General features: G+C 36.1%; 2 pseudogenes across 1 annotated transcript; one reads left to right on the forward strand and one right to left on the reverse strand.

Moving 5' to 3' along the window:
• Positions 1-1,280: 1,280 nt before the first annotated feature.
• LOC101020967 lies at positions 1,281-3,403 on the reverse strand (annotated as a pseudogene). Its single transcript, XR_004183333.1, has 2 exons — positions 2,901-3,403; positions 1,281-2,758 (listed from the first exon to the last, which is right to left on the reverse strand). The product of XR_004183333.1 is annotated as a matrin-3-like (transcript).
• Positions 3,404-3,512: 109 nt separating this feature from the next.
• LOC101021307 lies at positions 3,513-5,299 on the forward strand (annotated as a pseudogene).
• Positions 5,300-9,681: the final 4,382 nt, after the last annotated feature.

Consider the following 9,681-nt stretch of genomic DNA (forward strand, 5'->3'; position numbering starts at 1 on the left):
AGCAATTTAAGGATTATGGTAAGTATAAAAAATATAGGCACCTAATTTAAAAATATTTGACTTTACTGAAGTTGTTTGGACTATTTTTTCATGTCAAATGCTTTTAATCATAGTGAGAACAGATCTCCTTATAAACAATTGTATATTTTTTAGTTTAATTGAGTTAAGTAGATGAGTATTTCATGAATGAAATATTTGAAATGAATATTGATAATTTGGATAATGCCTTTTTTGGAACTGTAAGAAACAATACTATTTTGGATACTGTGGATACTGTGATGGTTAATACTGAGTATCAACTTGATTGGATTGAAAGATGCAAAGTACTGTTCCTGGGTGTGTCTTTGAGGTATTTCCAAAGAGATTAACATTTGAGTCGGTGGACTGAGAGAGGCAGACTCACCCTCAATTTGGATGGGCACCATCTAATCAGCTGCCAGCATGGCTAGAATAAAGCAAGCAGGAGAAGATGGAATAGCAGACTTGCTGAGTCTTCTGGCCTGCCTATTTCTCCCCTGTCAAATGCTTCCTGCCCTCAAACATCAGACCCCAAGTCCTTCGGCATTTGGGCTCTTGTACTTACACCAACAGGGGCTCTCAGTCCTTTGGCCACAGACTGAAGGCTCCAATTTGGCTTCAGTACTTACGAGGTTTTGGGATTCAGACTGAGCCACTACAGGCTTCCTTGCTCCTCAACTTGCAAGCAGACTATCATGGGACTTTACCTTTTGGTCGTGTAAGTCAATCTTCCTTAATAAACTCCCTATCATATACATGCATATCTTATTAGTTCTGTCCCTCTAGAGGACCCTAATACAAACAGTGACATACAAGAATGTTCTATGGACATATATTTTTATTTCTTTTGTGGAAATCCCAAAAATTGAATAAAGGGGCATTTACTAAGGAATATATGGTAAATTTATGTTTAATTTTTTTGGACAAATGTGAAACTCTTTTTAAGATGACTGAATAACTGAATATTCCCAAAAGCAATGAGTGAAGGTTGTAGTTTCTCCACATTATTCACACTTATTATATTTGTCTTTTCTATTAAGTATATGAGAAGAGATATCTTGTGTCTCATTCTCATAAGTATATAATGCTAGCTCATTATAGTTCAAATTAGCATTTTCTTAATGATTAATTATTTTGAGCATCTTCTCATGTACTTATTAAAACTGAGATATATTCTCCAGTGAAGTGTTCATATCCTTTGCCCATTTTTAAAATTAGATTCTTTGTCTCACAGGTTTCTGAAATACTGTTAATTTTTCATAATATATATTATATTCTTTTTTTTTTCTTTTTTCTTTTTTTTTTTTGGTTAACATTCCAAACATGTATAACCAGTGAACATGAGCCAGTGATTTTCTTTTTATTGGTATTCACTTCAGTAACTTGAATCCACAGATATAAACAATATATAACCAGAAAGTTACAAGTAAACACAAATTGTACATGCAAATTTCAGTTCACAAAGGTCACATGTGCAGGTACATAAATTAGAAGTGTGCATCTAGGATTATGGCCAAACCGTTTTTAAAATGCAGAAATGTAAAATTACATCTTGAAAATATGAAGAGATGGTTACACACTTCAAAAATCAAATGTTGCTTATACCAGAGATGTATGACAGGAATCAAATGACAAGCAATAAGATCTCAAAAATTAATACTGGTCAAAGAGAACGGGAATATTTTTATATTTCACTGAAAATACATTGGCTACTAGAATATGAAATCTAGCAGGAACTCAAGGGAAAGATTACAAAGTCTAACGGCAATTACTTAATATTTCTTATTACCCAAACAATAGCAAGACATTAACAGAAAACTGCACCTGCATTTGAATTGCCAATCTCACGTTAATGAAGTTCTCCAAAAATGAAATGCAACCAAAACACGTTCAAACTCCAAATGAAAGTCTGCAAGGCTCAGATTAAAACATGGAATGTTTCAGATGAAAGTAACAAAAATACTATTGGTTTTGTTCTTTATTGAATGGAATAAAATGTTGACATTTCTTTGAAACTTGGAACTACTGAATTTCATTTTTCCAAATGGTTCTTCATTTTTTTCTTAATGGTGCAAGTTGTCTTAAGTAGCTTAGGAAGTCAATCTCTACAAAGTACTTCTGTCTGTTGTCATTCTGATAAAACAAAAAATATTCATTAACTTAACCATATGTGTATTTTTTTTTTTTTGCTATAACACTTAACAGATGAACAGACATCTATTATTTCTCCACTAAAACAAAAGAGTACAATAGTTTTCTTCTATCAGTATTGTATTTTAAAAAGGTTAACATTAAAAACAAAGAACCATTATTTTCTTTGAAATCATCAAATTTCTTGCACATCTTAAGTTTCCTTCTTCTGTCTGCGTTTGTCTGCCAATTTATTCAGAAATTTCTTTAATTTCTTATAACGAGGAAGGATGCTGCAATGAGTATTCTTTGCAACTTCTTCATTTGTATAAAAGAGTGAACACAGCTTACAGTAAAACCCTGTTTTAGGTATCACATAGTCTATACCAACAGGAACATTGGGCTGATACGGTCCAATTCTATACTTATCTGGGATTGTATAGTCCTCCTTGTTCTCATCACTCTGACCATCTGCATTTTCACTTGTATCTTTGTAGGGATCATCAGCGTTCTCAGAAGATTCAGCACCTGGTTCTGTGTTTTCCTCATTTTTAATTCCATTTTCCAACGCTGCTTCATTTTCTTGATCAAGTGCCTCGATCTTGTCCACCTTAATTTCAACCAACCTATCATTTCTGTCACCAGATTTAAATGCCATGACCTATTTTAGAAGTTTCTGAAGTTCCGAATCTTTCTCATCACCAACCTCATCCAGAGTGACAAATCCTTCCATACTCCCTGGGAAATGACACTTTTTAAGTTTTTTTCTTTGCTGCTGCTGAAGCACTTGCATCTTTTTTCACAGCATCTGAAGGTGCCTTTTCTCCATCAGAAGCCACATCACCTAAATTAGCAAGATCGGTCTCGTCTCCCACTGAAGTGCCATTTTCCAGCAGTGCAGCTGCTGATTCTTCATCTACAAGTAACTCATCTTCAGATTCAAGAAGCATATTAGGTTCTTGCTCTGTCTGGTTATCCTTTGTGTCTTTCTCACCGTCTTCACCGGACTTCTCTTCTTGTTCTTTACCTTCGGTTGAACTTTCAGTCTTCTGGGAACCATCTTGGATTTCTTGTCACTTGGAGATTCTTTGTCATCTGGAGAGTTCTTGGGCTGCAGCCGCTGCTGCCACCTCTCGCCAGCACCGTTGCTGCGGCGGATTGTAGGAGCCTCCGCGATCCGCTCTCTGGGAGAGTTGTCTGCTGGTGCTCCACTTGAAGAAGATTCTGCAGTCCTTATTGATCCTTTTTCTTGGCATTACCATTTTTTGAAGCAAAGTTAACCTAGCTTTCTAGTTTGAGCTTTCTTTTTGGCCGTCTTAAAAAAAAATGTTTTTTAATCTATAAAATAGACAAGAGCTAGTTCTACAACGTCCAAGTCATTCCAGCAGTCATCTCTCAGTAGGGACTCACAGGGTCATGGGCATGACCTGTCTGCGGCAGAAATAGGCCTTCCTGCTGCTGCTACCCAGTATTTTAAGTATACCAGCATCTCTTGAAAGGATAGACCAGGGTACTGCATGCCTTGCTAGTTTAATGAATCTTGGAATGGGTTCTTCATTGAATCAACAAGGAGCTCATAGTGCACTGTCTTCTGCTAGTACTTCTTCCCATCATTTGCAGTCTATATTTAACATTGGAAGTAGAGGTCCACTCCCTTTATCTTCTCAACACTGTGGAGATGCAGACCAGGCCAGTAACATTTTGGCCAGCTTTGGTCTGTTTGCTAGAGATTTAGATGAACTGAGTCATTATCCAGAGGACAAGATTACTCCTGAGAATTTGCCCCAAATCCTTCTACAGCTTGAAAGGAGGAGAACTGAAGAAGGCCCTACCTTGAGTTATGGTACAGATGGCAGGTCTGCTACACGGGAGCCACCATACACAGTACCTAAGGATGACTGGGAAGAAAAAAAGGCACTTTAGAAGAGTTTTGATGATCGTGTTCCTAGTCTTAACCCAGTGATTGATTATGACCATGGAAGTCATTCTCAAGAATCTGGTTATGACAGAATGAATTATGAAGATGACAGATTAAGAGATGGAGAAAGGTGTAGTGATGATTCTTTTTCTGGTGAGATCTCACATAATTATCATAAATTTGACAGTGAGTATGAGAGAATGGGATGTGGTCCTGGCCCCTTACAAGAGAGATCTCTCTTTGAGAAAAAGAGGGGCGCTCCTCCAAGTAGCAATACTGAAGACTTCCATAGACTCTTACCAAAGGGATATCCCCATCTGTGCTCTATATGTGAGTTGCCAGTTCATTCTAATAAGGAGTGGAGTCAGCATATCAATGGAGCAAGTCATAGTCATCGATGCCAGCTTCTTCTTGAAATCTACCCAGAATGGAATCCTAACAATGATACAGGACACACAATGGGTGATCCATTCATGTTGCAGTAGTCTACAAATCCAGTGCCAGGAATTCTAAGACCCTCCACCTTCCTCATTTCATCTTGGGGGACCAACAGTTGGACCAAGAGGAAATCTGGGTGCTGGGAATGGAAACCTGCAAGGACCTAGACACATGCAAAAAGGCAGAGTGGAAACTAGCAGAGTTGTTCACATCATGGATTTTCAATAAGGGAAAAACTTGAGATACCTAGTAGAACCATTTGGAGTCATTTCAAATCATATGATTCTAAATAAAATTAATGAGGCATTTATTGAAATGGCAACCACAGAGGATGCTCAGGTTACAGTGGATTATGATACAACCACATCAGCATTAGTATTAGGCAAGCCATTGACAGTTCATTTATCCCAGAAGTATAACAGAATAAAGAAACCTGAAGGAGAGCCATATCAGAAGTTTGATCAAAAGCAATAGCTTGGACATGTGATACATCACAGCAATTTTCCCCATTCTGGCTATTCTGACAGTGTTGTCCTCAACCTTGCTGAGCCTTATTGGAAAATAAAGAATTACATATTGATGATGATGAAAATTCAGGCTTTTATTGAGATGGAGACAAGAGAAGATGCAATGGCAATCGTTGACCATTGTTTGGAAAAAGCCCTTTGGTTTCAGGGGAGATGTGTGAAGGCTGACCTGTCTGAGAAATATAAAAAACTGGTACTGAGGATTCCAAACAGAGGCATTGATTTACTGAAAAAAGATAATATGTATTATATTCTTTATGTTCTTTAGATTTCTATCTCTGTATCTTAAAGTATATGGATGCTTTCTTCTGCCATTTCAAATCACCTATTGAAAACCTCTAGAAAATCTTCTATTTTAGTCTTTTTACTTTTCAACTCCAGAATTTCCATTTGTTTCTCTTAGTGTTTAGTTTCTCTATGGGCATTCTGTCTATGATGAATCACTGTCATCATTTTTTTTCTAATTCTTTGAAGATGGTTTTCATTTTTTTAAACATATTTATAATAGCTGCTTTAAAAGCTTTGTCTGCTAGTTTTAATATCAAAAACTTTCTATTGGCAGCATTTTAATGGTATCAGGGGAACCACCCCCAATAATTCAATGTAGGTTCTTTTCTATTTCCCTAAGTGTCGATCGGTCTGAGAAATAAAGGGAAAGAGTACAAAAGAGAGAAATTTTAAAGCTGGATGTCTAGGGGAGACATCACATGTCAGCAGGTTCTGTGATGCCCCCCAAGCTGCAAAACCAGCAAGTTTTTATTAGTGATTTTCAAAGAGCAGGGAGTGTATGAATAGAGTGTGGGTCACAGAGATCACATGCTTCACAAGGCAATAAAATATCACAAGATAAATGGGGGCAGAGAGAGATCACAGGATCGGGGTGAAATTAAAATTGCTAATGAAGTTTCAGGCATGCATTGTCATTGATAACATCTTATCAAGAGATAGGGTTTGAGAGCAGACAACCGCTCTAAAATTTACTACGCAGGAATTTCCTTGTCCTAATAGGCCTGGGAGCACCACAGGAGACCGGGGCTTATTTCATCCATTATCTGCAAGCATGTAAGACAGACATTCTCAGAGCGGCTATTTTAGAGACCTGCCCCTGGGAATGCATTCTCTTTCACAGGTCTCTTCCCTTGCTGAGAAAAAGAATTCAGTGATATTTCTCCTATTCACTTTTGTAAGAAGAGAAATATGACTCTGTTCTGCCCAGTTCTCAGGCAGTCAGACCTAATAGTTATCTCCCTTGTTCCCTGAACATCACTGTTATCCTGTTCTTTTTTTAAGGTGCCCAGATTTCGTATTGTTTAAACACACATGCTTTATGAACAATTTGTGCAGTTAACGCAATCATCACAAGGTCCTGAGGAGACATACATACTCAGCTTACGAAGATGATGGGATTAAGAGATTAAAGTAAAGACAGACATGGGAAATTACAAGAGTATTGATTAGGGAAGTGATAAATGTCCACGAAATCTTCACAATTTATGTTCAGAGATTGCAGTAAAGACAGGCATAAGAAATTACAAAAGTATTAATTTGGGGAACCAGTAAATGTCCATGAAATCTTCACAGTTTATGTTCTTCTGCCATGGCTTCAGCTGGTTCTTCTATTCGGGGTCCCTGACTGCCTGCAACATACTGGTGTGTGTGTCGTATGTTCTGTTGTCTCTTAAGTTTTCACTGAAAAATTGTCATTTTTGATACTATATTTTTAGTGAATTCTAAGTTCTCTTCCAAGGGTTGTTTTGTTGCTCTTTTTTGTTGTTGTTATTGGTTAGCACCTTGCCTGGATTAAATCTGAGCAATCTCATGACATTAGTTCACAGATATTTCTAATCAATTTTTGGAATTTAAATCTAAATTTTTAAGCCTGAGTCCCTAGGGATTGCTTCTGTGTTTATATAGCTTAGTGTTCATGTCATCATTAGGCAAAAGTTGTACTTACACATCTTGAGTCTAAAGGCTACCACCCTTACTAGTGGTCATATGTGTGTGTGTTGAAATAATGGATTCAAGGTGTTTCACAAGTATGTTTCACTCTCACTTTGGCTGACCATCTTGTATCTTTTCTGAAGTTGGGCACATTCCCACAGTTAGCCAGGAATGTATGGATAGATGAGGCCCACTTTAGTTTCTCCTACAAACGCCAACCATAGGAATGTATGGTGTGTTTATTATAACCCCTTAGGGTTATTCATTTCCTGGATCTTTCTTTTAAATTGTTGGCTAATCTGCCAAACTTTAAATCTGGTCCATTGTTTCTCATACATAATCACAACCTCTGGCTAATGGATCTGCTGGCCTTTGTCATTCACTCTCTCTAAACTCACTTATGTTACTGTAAATCTCACAATATATTCCTCTCTGAATCTGGAGATCCAGGGTCACTATGGGCTCTCTTTAGTGATGAGGTGTTTTGTTTTTCATGACTGGTCTTTGGTAGAATAACTGAGTAACTGAGGCTGAGTTAAGGGAATAAAGGAAGACTCAGATAAGAATGCCATAGTCTCATATTATTTCGGACCAAGGTTTAGTAGTTTTCATGTATAAATCTTTTTAAATTTGTTGTATGTCTTTGTATATCTTTACCAGTGCTCTGATATCTATCTATCTATCTATCTATCTATCTATCTATCTATCTATCTATATAAATATATATATTTAAATATATCTAGTTTGATCATTGCTTTTAGGGAAGATCTGATGATAACCTCATTCCATCCTCACATAAAGCTCATTGAAATGTCTTTCTTTGCTCCTTTCAACAGATGTATGTTATTTCTGATGAGTGCAAGATTCTGACATTACAGTTTTGTTTTCTTCCCCTCAAGTATCTACAGATTGTCTTTCACAGTTTTTTATATTGAGTCATTAGTGATAGATTCAATGATTGTATGATTCTTTTTTTTTCTTTTAAAAATCTTCAAATTTCCCCTCTGAAACTTTGTAGCATATATTCATTGTCCCTGGAGTTTAGCAGCTACACTAAAGTTCAACTCACGGAATCTTTTTTATAATATTTGAAACTCAAGAGAATTTGCCTCTCCTCTAATGATCACATTCAGCAAATGTTCTATTTGGGTTTCTTTTGAAGAGATCCAATGATATCTGCCTGGATTCAGTTTCAAGAAAAGAAAGACAGGTTATATATTTTGTATGGCCATTTATTTTAGCCTGCTGCTAAGAGATACAAGGGCACCCACTCTCTGACAAAAATATCTTCGAAAACTTGCTGTTTCAGAATTGCAATTGTGATTCCCTCAATATGCTGAAATTTAATTTCTCCAAGGATAAAGTTGGAATAAAGAGTTTAAATTATATACCAAGGCCATATTTTTTGTTCATCCATAAAATTTAAAGAATCTGATCATTTTTAATATTTGATATAGTATTATCAAAAATCCAAATAATTTGAGACATTAGAGTTGAAAGACAGTGATAGTATATCATACTGCAAAATATACACCACATAGGAAATACATTTAAAATGTTAATTTTTGAGCTCAGAATTTTCTTTGAATCTCTCTCTTTTGTTTACCATAACATTTGCAAGTTATTCTATACAACTATTTGCAAGTTATTCTGACTTTTCTCAAAACCTTTTATTAGAAGCAACCTTATTCTGACCTAGGTGATTTGTTTGTTGTTTCTTATATCCCTCTCCCACCCCCAATTAGATTTGCTATCATATTGTTACCCACATATTTACAGAATCCTATACACACACGTATCTACTAAGAATCCAAGATTATATGCCAAACAAAGTGTTTTAAAATTACTGATCAAAACATTTAAGTATTTGCTTTCTATCTCTGAAAAAGAAATTATGGAGGGCTTGTTAGTGTCTTTACCTGCAGGAGGATTTTACTTCCCTATGCTCTTGAACCTAGGAGTGGCCAGATAACTTTTTTGGGTCACTTCAGAGCTGATGTTTTAAGAACTCATTAGTTTGCCGTGTTTCTTTTTCCACAACACCAACAATATTCTAGATATGAGCTGCTCTGCCTATTACAGATATGGAATTAAGGCAATGTGGTATAGAGCAAAAGCTGACCCTCAATGAACATTTAACTTAAGTGACACACATTAGTTCTTACAAGCTGATGAGAATTGGGAGCCGTTTATGATCAAAGCAAAATTTAGCTTATTCTGATCAACATACCTTTAAAAAATACAGTTTTCTCATACTTCTTTTGAAAGGTCAAATAAAAATTCACATAAAATGCTTTCATTTTTTATTATATTCTCTGCAAAACTAATGATAAGAGAAGGCAGCTATGATAAAGAAAACAATCTGCCTTTCTTATGTATATTGCCATTACTATTGAGATATTTCACCTCTGTGTTATTGAATTTTCTTCAGTTTTCATGAACTGCATTCCCAGACAAACTACAAATCACACACCAAGGATTTTATCTGAGTCTGCTTATTTAGTAGACTTACCATTAATCAGCTTTAATGAGACCTAGTAAGGCCCATAACCCTGCTGATGTTCACAGATATAAGTAAATCTAAAGTCAGACACTGGGCTACCCAATTACAAACTATGAAACCCAGATATTAGAGGCACAGTGAGAATTGGTTGAGCAAATGAAAGAAAATGAAATAAATATTAACAACTTGGGAGCTGCCAAGTAAAT

The sequence above is a fragment of the Papio anubis genome, chromosome 1 (genome assembly GCF_008728515.1).
Source record: "Papio anubis isolate 15944 chromosome 1, Panubis1.0, whole genome shotgun sequence".
Taxonomy (NCBI): Eukaryota; Metazoa; Chordata; class Mammalia; order Primates; family Cercopithecidae; genus Papio; species Papio anubis.